Here is an 18700-nt window from a genome sequence, read left to right as displayed (position 1 = left end):
AAGTTCACTATATGGAGAGAAAAGCTGTGAAATGAATGTTTTTCTTAAAAAAAAATTCTTTGTGACTGAAGAAAGAAAAGAAAGACATGAACCTCTTGGATGACAAGCGGGTGAGTAAATTATCTGTATTTTTTGTTCTGGAAGTGGACTCTTCCTTTAATGCCTATTGTTTATAAAGGGATGTTTATCTTGTGTTTCAGTCATGCCAAAGTCTTGATGACCATCACCTGGCCACTAAAGAAAACCCTCAGCCATATCTTCTTGCCTCAGGGACATCAAAAGCACAGGTTTCCACCTTTTTCATCGTCTTGGACAGAGAAGTTTCGCCTTGTCAGTCATGTGAAACCTTGGGTATTGTTGAAGAGCTGTTCAAGTAAAGTAAAGTATCATGATGCTCTGTCCAGCCTGTACATATATTTTTTTTACAGACAAATGTATATAATATTGATAGGTACAACTGAAGTCAAAGAACTGAGAGCAAGGCAGTTGAACAAGCAGTAATTTTCTTATTTAAGCAAAATGTTAAGTTCTGTCCTCTGTGCTCCATCCTTCAGCTTTCAGCTTTGTTTTTATTCAGGCGCCTCAAACTAATTCATGGAATGTATCCTGGTATCACTGTGGAGTTGTTTCTTGTTACTTCATCTGATGTATATCTACCTCTGGTTACACAATACTACTGCACTATTTTATAATTATTCAGGCTTGATTTTATATAATGCAATGATGTGTTGTTGACTATGCTGTATACAATTTTACTAAACATTTCTTGTTGGCACTGCAGACATGTATTAAATGTAAATGTTTTGCTGTTAAATTTTACAGTATTTTATGACAGCAGTTAATTTCAAAGTGTTTACATGCATGGAATTTCTAAATCCAATCTATGTATTTCCTGAAATAAAAGCAGCAAGTTGAGAGTATGGCTTTCAGTGTAGTCATTTCCACATAAAACATATTGAAGTGTTTTTAACACTGGTTAAAGAGTTTAAATTATAATTAACAAAATTTTAGAGTTAAAATTACTCTCCAAATGATTAATATTTTAACTCCAGAAAGTGTTAAAATTTAACTCTGAGAAAGTGTTAAAAATTCAACTCCAAGAGCAGAGTTATTTTAACTCTGCGCTGGAGTCTATTTGATGGTCACGCATGTACACTCAGATTGAGTTGATTTTAACTACCAGGGAGTTTATTCCAAAGACCAGAATTTGCTGTGTACCTGTACTGTGTTCTTAAAGATTAGGTGTCATACAAATGCTGCATATTTTGTTGATTTTGCACAGGATTGCAATTGGTTGAGTGCCAAAGAAGTGATGAAGCAGACAGTAATGGGGATCTACATTGTTCGACATGAGGGACATAACCCAGTGGATCAGCCTGTAGATGTTGTTGTCGTGATTGAAGGGACTGAGGTTCTCAGCTCTTTGAGGAATGCAGCTGTAGAAATGGCCATGCTATTCGGACTCATTTACGCTGTGAACCTTAACTACCCACGAGAACTCAGATGTACATTCGAGGTAATACAGAAAGTGTTCTTCAACCTGGATGAACACAGACTTTCACCAAAAGTGCGTTCCCTGAAGTACAAGATGTTGGAGTAAGTTGACCTTGATCCATTTTGTTGTAGCTCAACACTGAGCAGAAATTGACTTTTTTTTCTCCTGCTGTCTAGTCATTTAATTTGGTTACATGCAATATCAGTATTGGTAATCCTCTTTTAATTTTTTTGGACAGTGGTTGGTTTCTTAGTTTTATTTCTAGGCTTTTGTAGCACAACACCAAGCATAAATTGGTGTTTTTTCCCTTGGGTGCAGTAATTGCCAAATCTGCATTAAAAGTGGTTGATTTTCATTGTATTAAATTGCATACAATAGCAATATTGTTTCTCCTCTATTTCTATTGTGTAGTTTTTCTTTATTTGACTAAAAATATTTGTCAACCTGCCTGAAACCTTAAAACTACTGCTGTAGTTGCTTTAAACTGACTCTGGAAATACTGTATTTTTGATCTGTCTTGAAATTGTAGGTTAGTACTGATCGGTAATTGCTGTTTTTTGTTTCACTTTGAACACTGAATAAAGAAAGATTTGAGACATTCACATTGAGTATTTGCTTTGTAAGTAAATTTTGCCAGAAATCTCAGTAATTAAAAGCTGGTTTAAAAGACAAATAGGTCGTTCAGTTAAAATATTTCTGGTTGTTTAAATTTAAGTGGTTTCAATTAATTGGCTCAACAAGACAAAATTGTGTACAAGTTAAATTCAGAAGACAATTAAAACAAAAATAATTTGACCTCATTGGCTGAAGATGATTTTTGCTTATGGGTTCTATTTGCCTTGATTAAGCTGAGATAACATAATTCAAATGCGTGGAAATGTGTGTCATAATTATATTAAGTTACACCAACGATTTATTATTTTGAGTGTAATGTTTATCAGTACGTTACAGAAAATAATGAACTTTATCACAATATGCTAATTATTTGAAAAGGACCTGTATATGTATGAAGTGTTTATTATAAAACGTCAATATGTGAACTCTGGCACGTTTTTATTGCATTGATATAGGTACAGTTGAAGCCAAAGTTTACATACACCTTCCAGAATACGTGTTAGTAATTTTAGGTAAATAAAATGGATCATGAAAACTGTGTTATTTTTTAATTAATACTGTCCTTAAAAAGCTATTTCACACAACAGATGTTTATATATACTTCACAAGACAAAATAGGAACTGAATTTATACAAATGACCCTGTTCAAAAGTTTACATACCTTTGAATGTTAAAACTGTGTGTCACTTCCTGGATGAGCCACGACTGTTTTCATTTTTTGTGATGGGAGTCCCTTGTTTGTCTTGAACAGTTCAACTGCCTGCTGTTCTTCAGAAAAATCCTTTAGGTTCCACAAATTCATTGGGTTTTCAGCATTTTTGTGTATTTGAACCCTTTCCAAAAATGACTGTATCATTTTGAGGTTTATCTTTTCACACTGAGGACAGTTGAGGGACTCATATGCAACTATTACAGAAGGTTCAAACACTCAGTGATGCTCCAGAAGAAGAAATAATGCATTAAGAGTTGGAGGGTGAAAACTTTTGAACGGAATGGATGTGTAAATTGTTCTTATTTTGCCGATATATTGCCGATGCGATATCTTAGCTGTAGAATCAACTTTAAACACTTATTGTTTTAATAATAATGCATCACTGTATAAAGGTCTGCTTTTATTAGTTTGATACATTGAATCGTCTAACTCTGATTAAACACTGAAATACAACATTTTTTTTTCTGCTGTAGTTTTTCAGGAAGCTTTCTTTTATTTTGTAGTTTTTTTAAGGCATTGTGTCTTGTTAAAAAAATGTAAAACTGTTGTGTTCCTTGTAGGGATGCACCGATCCGGATCGGCCGATCTTGCTTGCGCGTTTTGTCAGTAAAGCCGGTTCTGTAATCAGCGGTAAATGCCATCAGGTGCGTGATTTCACGTTGAGCCATATATACTACACACAGCCGTTGTTTACCGACGAGCTGCGCACATTCACACTGATAATGAACATGGATTTGCGCATCTTGTCTGTGAACAACGGCTGTGTGTAGTATATATGGCTCAACGTGAAATCACGCACCTGACGGCATTTACCGCTGATTACAGAACCGGCTTTATTGACAAAACGCGCAAGCGGATCGGCGCATCCCTAGTTCCTTGAGCAGACCAATATATCCATGTTATTCATTTAAAGATGTTAATAAGAATAAATAATGTACTAAATTTCTTCTCTTCTCTTTTTCTTCGTCTTTTTTGACTGTGTGGTGTCTTTATAATATTGTTAGTGCATGGTATTCCAAAAATATAACTAAAACATTTTGTTAACTTAATAATGTTAAAATATAATGTCCTAACACTATTATTAATAAACATTTAGAAGATCATCACAAGATCTTTTCAAGGTTTTTTATTTACAGAAAATGTTATCGTAACAATCTGAAGAACATTGTAAGAACTAAAAGTAAACATCCTGAAAAAAAAAATAGTAGAATATTTATAAATGAAAAAAGTAACTTTTTTTTTCACTGATTTTTACAAAAATGCATTTAGAAAATGTTGTAATGTCTTTAAAGAGAACATTCTAAGAATAAAAATAGAACTACCCATTAAAAACATTAAAAGAGCATTAGGGAATAGGGAATGATCTAATAATGTTATCTCTGAACATTTTAAGAATGTGTTTTGACAATGTTTTCATATCATTCAATAGAATGTTGTGGGAACAAAAATAAAACTACCTGCTAAAAACTTTGTAAGAATGTTAGGGAAAGATGTTCTAACAATGTTACCACTGAACATTTTAAGAATGTTTTTAGAGAATGTTATCCTATCATTTGAGAGAATGTTCTGGGAACAAAAATAAAACTACCCGCTAAAAACATTGCTAGAACATTGCTTGGTAATGTTCTTAAAACATTTTTAGAACCAAAAATTTCTAGCTGGGATGTTGACGTTATCATGTGACCTATGACGTTATAACAAGCGCAACATGAAATGATATGAGTGACGGATTTAATTCATCTATCTGTAAACATTTTGATGTTGATGAAATTTGCTTATTTTGGATTGATTGAAGTTTTTATATTTTTAACAATACTAAAATGACTAAAACCCCCAAATTTGTTGTCTTGAATATGTTAATGGGCAAAATTGTGCAAAACTAGCTTAGATCACATTTGTTTTCCTTTTTCTTGCTGAATTTCTCTCTCCTTTCATCCCGGAAACTAATAATAATAATAATAATAATAATAATATATAAATAACAAAAACAACAAATGCGATTTTTAATTAATTGCAATTTTATGAATATTCAAATATATTTAATCATTTTTTTCTGTATATAATCTTGTACTATGTACGCAAACCCGTTATAGTTATGTTTTCTGTCATGATTGTTCTTTGTTAAAGATACTTAAGTCTTTCCCTGAGTTTGTATGGAATTATAAATTCTGCAATAATAACAATACAAAAATTTGAGCGAGAGCAACACCTCATGCCATCAGTAACACAACAACCCTACCTAGTACGCTCTCCTCTATGTTTGCAACATCTGCACAAAGGAGACGTCGATCAGTTGCTCAAAGATCTTACCTTTGGAGAAGACTGTTGATTTTACACTCGGAAAATGTAAGTATTACTACTTAGAAATTAAAATAACTTTAGAATGCATTGCTAGCCCACTCCAACACTTACCAACAATAATAAAAGATAAATGCTGACTAATGACTAATAATCAATGATATTTTTAGTTAAACAAGCATAATGTTGTTGTTTTTTTCAATGAAGTAATGAATAAATGCATACGCTTATGAAAATGTTATATTTTATTTACTGACAACATCAGGAAACATGAATAAATTAGTAAAATAATAAAAGTAACCATGAACATAAATAAATACACATGGAACACAGCTTTATTTAAACATATTGGTCTTTTAGTCTTTTTCTACTGAGGATGAAGAGTTCACATATTTGTATGTAAAACAATGTAATTGTTTTTATATAGAACAAAGTGTGAGGTAATGAATTTAGGGTGTTTAGGTATTCTTATGTATTTCTTACCATGACAGTAACGTTGTCAAGAACCTTTGATTGATTCCGAGACTGAATAGTTGTTTTTGCCCACTGTTGGGCTCGGGCACGAAACTTTGCCAATCGTACAGATTGTCTGTGTTTAAAATCAAGCAGTTTTCCACACTACAAAAAGAAACAAAAACACATTGATTAATGAAATGAATGCAATACCATATAAAAAAAAAAGCAGTGTTAAAATGCTTTAAAATGTGTTTTATGTAAATCCGCTTTTGAAGATGTACGTGTATTTCCTGGAGCTTAATGTTCGCTATACGTCATAAAACATGTTTTAACAGCGAAATCACAAATATACTATAGCATAGGCTACTGAATAACATCTTGACACCAAATGCAAATCAACAGTTTACGATAAAGTAGCTCAACAAATATGATTTTTAAGACAGGGAACCGTGTTTTGGTTTGTAATACTCACATTTGTAAACACTCTCGTTGCGGTTCTCAATCACGTTCGATGATGACGTTTTGGCCTCCTGTGGACTCCCTGGATTGAAAATTATCCATCGATGAAGACTTCAGAATCTGGGCTGAAGCAGTAGGACATCCAAGGATTTCTCGCCTACTCTTTTATGAATACTGAGGTTTCGAACGTACTTCTTTCTTCACATTCTTTTTTTCCTACTATATAGTAGGTAAGTAGGCATATTCGAACGCACTTTAAGTAGACGTATGCCCGAATCTCGCGAGAATTAGTGCATTCGCCTACTAATTCTCACCTACTCTTTTATAAATACTAAGGATTCGGACATACTTATTCGCTCGCTTACTGCTTTCCCCTACTATATAGTAGAGAAGTAGGCGATTTCGGACACAGCCTGAGAATCCGAATCATTTGAATCAAATCATTTGTGAAATGATTCAGTGACTGAAATGCTCGATTCAGCGGCACACGGACTACAAAGACAACAACAAACACAAACGAGTGTGATGACAACCGAGAATGATTTCATGAAAGTGGAATATATTAGATATTATTTACAAATAATTGAATACCAAATATAAATAAAAAATAGCCTACCTAAATATGAACGTTCTGTGTAATTTGTAAATATTTAATACTTTTTATTTGTACTCTGACTGTCTTACTAGTGTACTGACTACTGAACTAGGGAGCTGATTAAAACGCACTTAGAGATTTAGTTTGCATTGTTTTTTTCTGTCTATTTATTATTCTCATCTTAAACAGGACAAAGTGTCCAAACACACAGAAAAACTCCTGGAGAATCAACAGAGATTCATGTTACACATTTAAAAAATGGCGTTTATTAAAGAGGAGAGTGAAGACATGAAGATTCAAGAAATATTCAAACATGAAGATACTGAGGAACAAACAAAGATGGTGTTTATTAAAGAGGAGACTGAAGACATGAAGATTGAAGAATTCAGAGTCAAACATGAAGATACTGAGGAACAAACAGGTTGGTTTTTATTCTCAAAGCTGAAATGAATTGTATTCATGAATAATACATAACAAAATCTAAATATTTGATTGTTTTCATGTGCAGTAATACAGCAATAATGTACCTTGTGTGAAGAGGTCAGTTTCTCTTGCTGGACCAGAGTCAGTGGATGTTTCTCCCTGGATCCCTTCCATCACTGGCTTCTCTTTATTCAGCTCCTCTGCTGTGGTCAAGTCTTGGGTTGGAGAGACACCCCCTGTGCCAGATATATGAGCCTTTTTAAATCCTAAAATCAGTACAAATAAAATATGTCAGCAAACACTATTCGCCTAATTGTCATTTTTTTTTTAGCAATCAAGTCACTTACCAGCCTGGAAAATGTTCTCTTTCTTAATCTTGACTTGCTGCCAGGTCCTTTTTTGGCCAGATATGTTTGTTCTGTGAGAAGAATGGATAGATAACAGAGATAAAATATTAGTTATTATTAGGATTCAAATATATGTCAAGAAGAGTTTTCATTGAGCCTGAGGTCACATTGTTCCTTGTTTTTTGCACTGGCTTCACCCAAAGTCACCCTTGAAACACCTCTTGGACATTCAAGAGCAGCTCCTGTCCCTCTGAATGGGAAAACTGTTTACTAAACTTATGATTAAATTTGAAATCACCAATAAAATCTGACAACTGTCTCGTAACAGTTTCTGCACCCTTGAAGTCATATTAAAATACATTAAATAAAAACCTCTGACAGTGCAGTTTAATATATAAACTTATTTAGCTACAGAACATTTCGGTATTGGTGCTGGCCAATGTGTCTTACCTTGTAAAATATGCTCAAAATGTATGAGCATTTTTTCCATCAGTCCATGTCCCTCAGGTGGGAACTCAAGGGGGCACTGGACCTCTGCTGTCCACTTTTGGGCTTTGGAACATTTGCCCAGTAAAAGAAGAGGGACATATCCAAGAGCTTTGAGCTTTTCCATCTAAAATATAAGAACGTCAAACAATACAGATTTTAAAAATGATTTGTAATAATTCTGAGAAGAAAAAAAAACATCTATTTAACCTCATGCCACTCCAAACCAACACTTTTTTTTTTGGCTGCAGGCTGCATTGTGTGACTTTGCCAAAATCTGGTAATAATATAAATTAATTTTAATTTGAACTGTCAGTTTACAGGAATTAAAATGATTCATGTGCATGTAATGTATTATGTTCACATATTTGTATGTAAAACAATGTAATTGTTTTTATATAGAAGAAAGTGTGAGGTAATGAATTTAGGGTGTTTAGGTATTCTTAGGTATTTCTTACCATGACAGATACATTGTCAAGAACCTTTGATTGATTCCGAGACTGAATAGTTGTTTTTGCCCACTGTTGGGCTCGGGCACGAAACTTTGCCACTCGTACTGATTGTCTGTGTTTAAAATCAAGCAGTTTTCCACACTACAAAAAGAAACAGAAACACATTGATTAATGAAATGAATGCAATACCATATAAAAAAAAGCAGTGTTATTTACACACAATCACCTTAACACAGCGCCGGTTTCGGCAATTCATCTTGGTCCGGCAGTGGGGGCATTGGCGAGAAGGGTCTGGCTGCAGACATGCACCTCCACTGTCAGACCTGCACTCTCAGTCACCCAAACTTCCTCTGCAGGTGACGTCACTTGCAATCGACACCTGCACACTACGGCTGTGTCCAAATTTAGGGTCTGCATCCTCCTTAGGATCCTTCCTACCAGGTTGAAGGAGGAGGGGTCCTCCGAAGACCGCAAAACCTGGAAGTAGGTGGCAGTGAATTTGGACAGCCTACACTTCTTTCAGTTCCCTCCCTTCTCCGTTGCTCATATCCTGTCGCCTAGCAACCGTGACAGCGCTAAGCAAGAAGTAAGGTTATCTGTACTGCACTAAACAAAATAACTAACGTTACTCTTTCATCCCTAAAAGCGTTAAAAACATCTTCAATAACTAACAAGAAATTAGCTGTGTGTAAGGGGATATTCACACAGGCAGTAAGAAAGAAGCTAGTTTACGAAAGTGCTGTTTTTTATCATATATACATACAAATGTAAAGCTTAACGCTAAACCAAAGGCCAAACTAGACAACCGCTGTAAAAAAATATTTTTTGAAACGGCAGTTTTTTTTAAACTTCCATCATTACTACCGCTTGCTTCGTCCGCCATTATATGAAAATACTGGAAGCGCTCTGCCGAAAGGAATTGTGGGATAGGTAGGACGGGAAAGGATCCACCAGACCCATCCTTCAAATTCGGGGAAAAGGAGGACGTATTTGTGGGCCGCATTTGAAGGATCCTATGAATTTGGACAGCCTTCGTCGCGGCGCTGTGACGTAACATCCTTCAAATGAGTCCTCCGAAGGATGTAGACCCTGAATTTGGACACAGCCTACGGTACCTGCTACGTCACTTGCAATTGACACAAAAAAAACGGAAATAAGTTTCCAGTCGTTCGTTCGCGTTGCCAAAGACGCTGTATTGAAGCGGTTATATAGTTTAAAGTACCCGTTGCCAGTAAAGACGCTGCTGTTAAATGGTTTAAAGTACTTTAGTAGTATAACCAGACAGAAACTTTGCCCCCAGTTATTTTTTGCTGCTTGTTTATCATAGGAGTATAATGTTGTACTTTATCATTCAAGTAGGCTACAACTATATTACATTACCAAACTATAACATTAACAAAAATTAAGCAGATGCTATTTTTAATTTTAGTTTTTTTTTTATTGTAAGCTAGTTACAAAGAGACAGACTATTTACTATTATTTGGAAAACTAGCAATAGTTTTATAAAAAAGTCATATAAAAATAAGTAAAAGCTTAAAACACTTCCATAACAAACAAAAACAGAACAGAAAGAATGCAAAGAGGCAAATTATGTATTTTCTTTTATTTCTGCAAAGAAGCACATTATGCTATTCCTTCCTTTTCAGTTTGACAGAATACTTTCAGATTCATAACATCAACTACATGTTCAAGGAAAAAGTCCATGTCCTTCATCGCAGTAAAGATAAAGCTGAAAGGTTCCAGAGCAACAAGTCTGTCCTCTGAAAATTCAGCCTTCTGTAATTTGTCCCTGGCCTCATCAACATCTTCATCCTCCATGCAGAGTACTTTGGGCAGCTGAACAGAACCAAGCAGCACACTTGGCTGTTCCAAACATATATATGTATACGTAGATACCCCATTGGCCCGCTCCAAGCACGTAGATGCGTCCGCCATATTACAGCGGTCCACTTGACGTCATTCACCATACTGTAGGTTTGCAGACCAACGGCTGTGAAGGACTGTTATATTTCGAATATTCAGTGATTACTATGGTGATTTACCTAGATCTATGGGTGAATGACGTCAAGTGGACCGCAGCAAAATGGCGGACGGCTTATGTATAAAGGCCCATAGAAACAGTCGCTAATGAGGCATCTACATATATATCAACGGTTCCAAACACCACTTGCTGGCTTTATTTAAATCTCCCATCAGTTGATTCTCTAAAATAACACAAAGAACAAGAGAGATACAAATGTAAGATACCAAAAACATTAATTCAGTATTGTGCAAAAAAGAAACAATTACTTGTGACCAGTCCTGTAACAAAATAATGTACCTCTTGTGATGATTCCATCAGTACACCTATACTTGCATCATCTGCCTAAGAGCAGGATAGAAGAAACCAGTTATACACACACATACATATATTTATAATATATAAAATGTCACTCAAATGAAGTAATCTGAATTGAGAAGAGTAGGAGCAGAACAAAACATCAAATGTGGTGCTTTACAATGTTTCATACTACCTGTTTTGCTAATAAAAACACCACATTTAATTGTCTCATTCTACTTATAATATCAGTAACACAACAATCACTTCCACTAAACTATACAGTAGTTTACGTGTAAGCTATATAATTAACTTACGAAAGCATATATACCATTCTGTTCAGTAGTTTAGCTTACTTTAGCTGTATTTAAGTCAGTGACGGAGTGGTTGACTAATTAGGCTATACAGCTTAGGGCTGCACGATTTCAGCAAAAATCATAATCACGATTATTTTGGTCAATATTGTAATCACGATTATTTAAACGATTATGACAGGGTCCAAAACTTTCTATAGTAATTAATTTAAATACAGCGAAAAAGATACCAAAAAATAAAATAAAAATAACAGTGCTTAAAAAAATACTGAATACTTTTATGCAAGTCTAAAGTAGTCTAACAATACTACAGAAATTAAATGTAATTATTTAAATGTAAAATAAAACAGCATCTTCACTGTAATAGTTAAACATGCTTTGTTTCTTATTAAAACTACAAACGTCCTTCATTCAAAAGCAGTGAGTGATTTTTCTTTTTGTATTTTTAAGTTTTATTCATATTAAACACAGACAGCAGAAGGAATCTTATGTGTTGCGCTTAACCACACGGACACAATATACTGTTACACACGTATTTTTATTCTCAACTGTTTATGGTCATTTAAGACATAACTGACAAGCGTTTACATGAATAATCAACAAGCGCCTCATTTTCAAATATTTTTGCGTGTATTTGACCGTTTAGGCACGCACCTGGGTTAAAATATAACTTTACAAGTCCATGTTCGGCTCCGTCTTTGAGCGCATTCAAAAAACACCGCAACTTTTCCTACGCGCTATTAAAAACATAACATCAAAGAAACATGAATAAATCAAGCATGTCCCGTTTTATGAAGGTCACATTACATGATTTTGCTGTTTTGCATGTGAAATTAGGCTTTTATGGAAGAGCGAAAGCGCACCACTGGAAAGGGGGTGGAGTGGGGAACAATAATCGTTTCATCTCGATTACTGCATTTTCATGATCGTTTGAAGCAGAAATCGAAATCGAATTTCGATTAATTGCACAGCCCTAGCTAATGCAACTTTTTAAACACAACCAGTGAGCAGCGAACACGTTGGCAAACATAATTTTGTATATCAGAATACAATCTAATAAAACGTATAATAAACACACACAGATACACATATGTACTTACAGCAATGATTCTTGAAAGAATTCAGAAGTTATTCTCAATCCAACACGTCCCACTAGCACTACACGCAGATTGCAAATAGCGCAGGTACCGTAGACTGCAGGTGTCGATTGCAAGTGACGTCACCTGCAGAGGAAGTTTGGGTGACTGAGAGTGCAGGTCTGAGAGTGCAGGTCTGACAGTGGAGGTGCATGTCTGCAGCCAGACCCTATTGGCATTGGCGCACAGTTGAACCTGGTGTTCTGACTACACAAAAACAACACTCAATCAGTAAATTTGACAGAATAACAGACAGACATCACATACAAAACTTAAGGTAATTAAAGATAAATTAATAAGTATTTTTACAGGTGCTCTAGAATGCATTGATACAATATTTTACATGGTTGTCTGATATCTACATAGAAGGTATATGGCATAGGAAAGGGCATAAATTCTCCAAAACTGGTTTTACTTGTCCATTTACAACCCTAGGATTTGTCTTTAGAATGAAATGCTCAGTTATTGCCTTATTTGGAAGATTCATGAATATTAATGAGCTGTTTTCAGAATCTATGAGGATAAAACTATAAAAATTCTAGTAAAGGTTTACAGACAGGTCTTAGACTAAGCCAGGATTAGGCCATAGTTCAATCAAGACATGTAAGCCATTTTTATAAATGTACTTAGAAACAAACATTACAAAACAAAGATATTGATTTCATTTAAGATCAACCATTGCAGATTAATTTAAGTTGAAACAGCTGAAAACTTGAAAACTTAAGCCTTGTCTGTGAAACCAGGGACTAGTTACACATTTTTAAGATGAATGAGAAGCTTTAAAAATACAGGCCCAATGGTTGTATTGTCTTTTTTAGGGTTAAACGTTACACATAATAACTCTCTTGTTTAGACTACTTAGGCATTTTTTCCCCATATTTTTCTAGAGCCAGGCATTTTAATTAGGATCAAAAGAGTTTTGAGAATGAAAACCAACCTGTTTGTTCCTCGGTATCTTCAATCCTCATGTCTTCACTCTCCTCTTCAACAAAGTCCATCTTGGTTTGTTTCTCAGTATCTTCATGTTTGAATGTTTCTTCAATCTTCATGTCTTCACTCTCCTCTTTAATTAACGCCAGCGTTTCTGTGTTTGGACACTTTGTCCTGTTTTTAAGATGAGAATAATAAAGATGACAATATCCAGTTAGACACACGGGACAAGCTCAAACAAGTCTCCTGATCTTCATTTTCCTGCAGGTGTATTAAAGGTATTTTGTTTTCAAATCATTTAACTTCACTAAAATCATAACACTAATACAGCATGATATATTTTTTTGTGTTGTTTTTCTGATGGATGTACTTCTAGTTAACGTTTCTAGGACGAGGAAGAAATTGAGGAGTATCCTGGCAGAAACCGTCCTTCTGGCAAATAAAAATGATTTAGGATATCCTTCATCCCAAATTCTTAACTCTGCAAGTAACTGACAAAATTCATGCAAAGATTGACATGAACCTTTTTTTCTTATGCGACTTTGTCTGTGTTTTGACCCTTTTCACGTTTATGGGGTTCTCAGAAATTTAAGTAGTTATCGTTTTGTAAACTTCTGAAGTGGTAAATACTAAACTGCAACAAATATATTGTTGTGTCCTCATTTACCCCAAAAGCAAAAGAAAAATAAGATCCCTGGCAGTGTTTCAATGATTTTTCAAAAGAGGAATAAATACACCAACAATATAACGAGACACTGATTACAATAGTCCAAAGAGTGATAGATCAAATTTGCCATCACACCCTCTTTGTTACAGTTACACAGCAGCATTAACTAGTTTCATGTGAATTTAATGGTAAGGTACAAATATTTTAGTGTTTTAAATGTACATAAAAATTTTAAAATATTCCTAGATTTATGTTGTTAATAACTTTAGACAAGAATCATCGTTTCGTGAGTACAAAATTATATGCTATATACAACATTTCTATTATGTGTGTTTGTGATTCTAGAGAGCAGTGCACCAATGGGACTTTTATTTTGCTCTGGTGATGTGACGTCATAAAGCTTCGCCTCGCTCCTCTTCTGTTGTGATTCGCCTGAAGAAAGGTTTGTGGTTTTAAATTTTTTAAATAAATGCAAACTGTTACATGAATTAAAGCATTTGCAAGCTATGTCAAATAAATGCATCATTATTGAATATAACGTTGTAATGCTTTATTTAGTGTTACTTAAGACGTTATAGCCTTAGTAACAGAGAATGTGCGTCTCATTTCGCTCTCTATATCATGAATCAATCGTGTGATGATAAGAAGTGATGAGAGAAACTGAGAATCCGAATCATTTGAATCGAATCATTTGTGAAATGATTCAGTGATTCGAATCAGCGGCACGCGGACTACAAACGACAACAACAAACACAAACGAGTGAATGACAACCGAGAATGATTTCATGAGAGTGTAATATATTAGATATGATGTACAAATAATTGAATACCAAATATAAATAAAAAAATAGCCTGCCTAAATATGAACCTTTTTGGTAATTTGTATATTTGATAAATGTTATATTAGTCTATTAACTCTCTGACTGTCTTACTAGTGCACTGACTACTGAACTAGAAGCTGATTGAGACGCACCCAGAGATTTAGTTTTTCATTGATTTTTCTTTCTATTCAATTATTCTAATCTTAAACAGGTCAAAGTGTACAAACACACAGAATAACTCCTGGAGAATCAACAGAGATCCATGTGACACACTATTATAAAATGGCGTTAATTAAAGAGGAAAGTGAAGACATAAAGATTGAAGAAACATTGAAACATGAAGATACTGAGGAACAAACAAAGATGGTGTTTATTAAAGATGAGAGTGAAGACGTGAAGATTGAAGAAACGTTTAGAGTCAAACATGAAGATACTGAGGAACAAACAGGTTGGTTTTTATTCTTAAAGCTGAACTCATTACAAAAATGAATATAAAGAATATTTATTAATAATGTCACACAGGTGTAGAAATGTTTTGACATTTGACAGAAGTGTTGAGATCACATACTAATGCTGCCTTTAAGTGCAACTGAGAAAATCCTGCTTTCACACTGGCCATTTGTTTTAGCATTAATATTGAATTAGCCTTAACCTCATAAAAGTTCACTGAGACTATACAAATGTAGCAGATGATGCTTTTTCATACAATTCTTCTAAGATCATTTCATTTACCTTTTTTGTAGACCAAGACAATGTAGGACATACAGAAAAACAGTACAACATTAAAGAAAACAGTGCTGTAAATATAAAACAAGTCTGACAAAAAACAAACACAAAAAATAAGCCAAAACAAAAGCACAAACATTGAAGTTAAATTCTGATGTAATTATGTGAGGTGTAAGATACACCTTTTTATAAAGTTAAAAAATAAGGATCGAAATTAGGGAAAGAAGAAGATGTATAAAATAAATTACTGGTTAAAGAGAGGAAATGAAGAAAATAATTAAATAATATCAGTACAATCAAGTAAATAAATAGATAAAAACAGTGGGTTCAGGAGGCATAGGTCAAACTTACACCAAGGTACTGTATTTTAAGATGAGAACGGTATAAACCAGTGGTTCTCAAACTGGGGTACGTGAGGTGATGGAGGGGGTATGATGAACAAGAGGCTGAGCTTTGGCATTCATTTAATTCTACCTCAAATTAAGGTTAAGGAGATGAGTAGGCATAAATTGGGCTCAGGTTGTTGTGTTTCCCATGCATTGTTCTATTTGTGGCGACTCAAATATCATATATCATGACCACAATATCAAAACTGACCACAACAAATAGATTTTCCAAAAGGTTTTTTACGGGGTAAAAAAACCAAACTTTTTTTACAGATTTTTTGTGAAAAAAGTACACATAGTAGAGATCTGAAATTTTGCATATGATCTATTGGGCATAATTACCCATCACAGATTTTTTTCAGACAAATCTGAGGAGGTCCGGTGGGGAACTTTTCCAAAATTTGATGATTCCAGTTGGAATGACCCATTTGAGACATCCTAAATAAGTAAAGGTTTCTCTAATTACAGGCAACACCTCTTACAGTTGCTTATTACAGCAGTCCTCATGCCCCAAGGCTCTGCATATGTTGTATCTCTTATCACATATAACGTTTGTTCCATTTGAACGTAAGTGCCCTGCAAAGTGGACTTCTTAGGATATTCCGCAATGATTCCAATTCGAAGCAACCAAATACGTTTCACTTAAAGGTCATTAAAGCGTGCAAGACATGAATTTGAATTGTATTTATTTATAGATGTCACACTTTACACTTCTCTGTTAACCCTTAAGCTCTCCTTGGGGTCAGGCTGACCCCACTGGAGTTTTCCTTCATTTTTTTATAAAGTTCCCTTAATCTCAGGGGCATGAGACTCTGTGACTTTTCCTAAATAATCAATCTAAAAACACAAAAAAATCCGGACTTAATTCGTTTGTTCTAAAGGTGTGTAAAAAAAAAAATTACTGTTTCCTCACATTGAAAATGAATGGGAAAAGTAAAAAAAGCTTCTTTTTTTTTCATTTCGTTTGTCCAAAAAAAGTAGTAAATCCAGTTTAAATCTAAAATAATTAACATTTAAATAAAGGCCTGGTCCTACAGCATAAACTCAAAGTGGAACGAACTTTCTATCTCACACACACACACACACACACACACACACACACACACACACACACACACACACACACACACACACACACACACACACACACGTTTGTTTTTGTGAATTGTGGGGACATTCCATAGACGTAATGGTTTTTATACTGTACAAACGATATTTGCTATCACCCTACACCTTCCCTACACCTAAACCTCACAGGAGACTATGCATTTCTTTACATTCTCAAAAAAACGTATTCTGTATGATTTATAAGCCTTTTGAAAAGTGGGGACATGGGCAATGTCCTCATAAGTCACCCTCTCCTTGTAATACCTATGTCATACCCATGTTATTACACCAATTTGTGTCCTGATATGTCACAAAAACAAGGTACACACACACACACACACACACACACACACACATGTGTGTAACTGCAACAGGGAGCATTTATATAGAAATTGGCATAAAAAATCAACATATCTGCTATAAATCTGAAAATGTTCATACATAAATGAAAGACTGGTACTAGAGCACAAATGCAACATGGAACATGCATGTTGACTCTCACACACACCCACAACTCTACACAAACACACCATGCCCCTGCCCCTAACACACACAACTCTACACAAACACACCACACAGCACCCCCCAAACCCCCCCCCCCCCAAAAAAAAACCCACTCCCCCCCACACCCACTCACACAAAGAGAGGGAAAAGTGCAGATAAAACAAAGATGAAAGACAAAAATTCAGCAATTCTAAAAAAACAAAAATTCTACGCTTTTACAAAAAACCACATTTATTTTAGAATGTTCAAATATATATTTACAAAATATATATCATAAAGTTGTGAGGAGAAGTTGAAGCATGAAGAAAAATAAAGTGAAAATGAAATTAGTCCCTAAGGGCCTCTGCTGGATGTATGTGGTCATTGCACTTTCTTTCTTTAACTATATCTTCAAAAGTTTTTCCACTAACCTGTAAGGCAGTACTGTATCCCTAACACATAGAGCAATGTCCAAAAACAATTTAGATTAAATTTAGATCATCATTAAGGTGATTTTTTTATTAAAAATTAATTTTGTATAAACCACTTGGTGGCATGGTTGAGTAATTGTGCAGTAAATGGGTAAAAAAGTACAAAATATCCATGAAAACACAGCAGAACTGTAAAGTTGAGAAGTAAACGAAAAAAATATATATAGTTTATAATATTAAAAATTTATAATTCATTATGGAATCACACTTTCAATCCTTGGGGTCAATCTGACCCCAAAGACAGTAAAGATAAAACCTACTTAAGGAGAGTTGTAGAGTTAAGATTCCTCCGGCGGTGACGTAGTGCAAATTTGTGAATGAATGTTCTGAAGTGAAGTAAATTTGAACGGATTTCCAGTGCTCAGGGAGTAGGAAACAATGAATACTGTGTAGGGAACATGTCAATTGGAACACAGTACATGCACAGAGCTTAATTCCTACGAGCTGATTGTCAGAATCAGGTGCAATAACTAAGAGAGGCATGCAAAATATGCAGAGCAGGTGGAGCATGAGGACCGGAATTGAGAACCACTGGCTTAGAGCACATAGGATGTAGTTGTATGTTAGTTTTGACACGTTCACATCTTTGAATGTTTTGATGTCTGTTGTTTTGTGTCATTAAACTGGGGTTATCTTTTACTTGTCTTTTTTCACTTTAGATATGATATCACTGAAAGAGGAGAGTGAAGTACTGAATGAAATGGAAGAGAAAGATCATGATTTCACAAAAGGAGAAAAATCTTTTAGTTGGTCACAGACTAAAATGACTTCCTCAAGAAAAAAGACTCGAAAGACAGGAAGAAGTTATCTCACCTGCCAACAGTGTGGAAAGAGTTTTAATCATAAACTAAACCTTGAAAGACATATTTTAACTCACACAGGAGAGAAGCCTTTCACCTGCCAACAGTGTGGAAAGAGTTACACTCTAAAAGGAAGCCTCAACAGACACATGAAAATTCACAATGGAGAGCAGCCTTACAAATG

The 18700-nt window shown here is 34.7% G+C and overlaps 1 protein-coding gene, 1 long non-coding RNA gene and 1 pseudogene across 2 annotated transcripts in view; 1 reads left to right on the top strand and 2 right to left on the bottom strand.

Moving 5' to 3' along the window:
- Positions 1-18700, bottom strand: part of LOC141334161 (uncharacterized) — a 336215-nt pseudogene that overhangs the window by 34739 nt on the left and 282776 nt on the right.
- The window catches only part of LOC141334162 (uncharacterized), a 181307-nt gene that overhangs the window by 155584 nt on the left and 7023 nt on the right, over positions 1-18700 (top strand). The window lies entirely within an intron of this gene.
- Positions 9927-12230, bottom strand: LOC141334171 (uncharacterized). The gene is made up of 3 exons (XR_012355495.1): positions 12070-12230; positions 10659-10703; positions 9927-10542 (listed from the first exon to the last, which is right to left on the bottom strand). It is a non-coding gene; the product is annotated as an uncharacterized lncRNA (long non-coding RNA).

This window comes from Garra rufa, chromosome 4, assembly GCF_049309525.1.
Source record: "Garra rufa chromosome 4, GarRuf1.0, whole genome shotgun sequence".
NCBI classification, from domain to species: Eukaryota; Metazoa; Chordata; class Actinopteri; order Cypriniformes; family Cyprinidae; genus Garra; species Garra rufa.
This window is presented reverse-complemented; position numbering and strand designations above follow the sequence as displayed.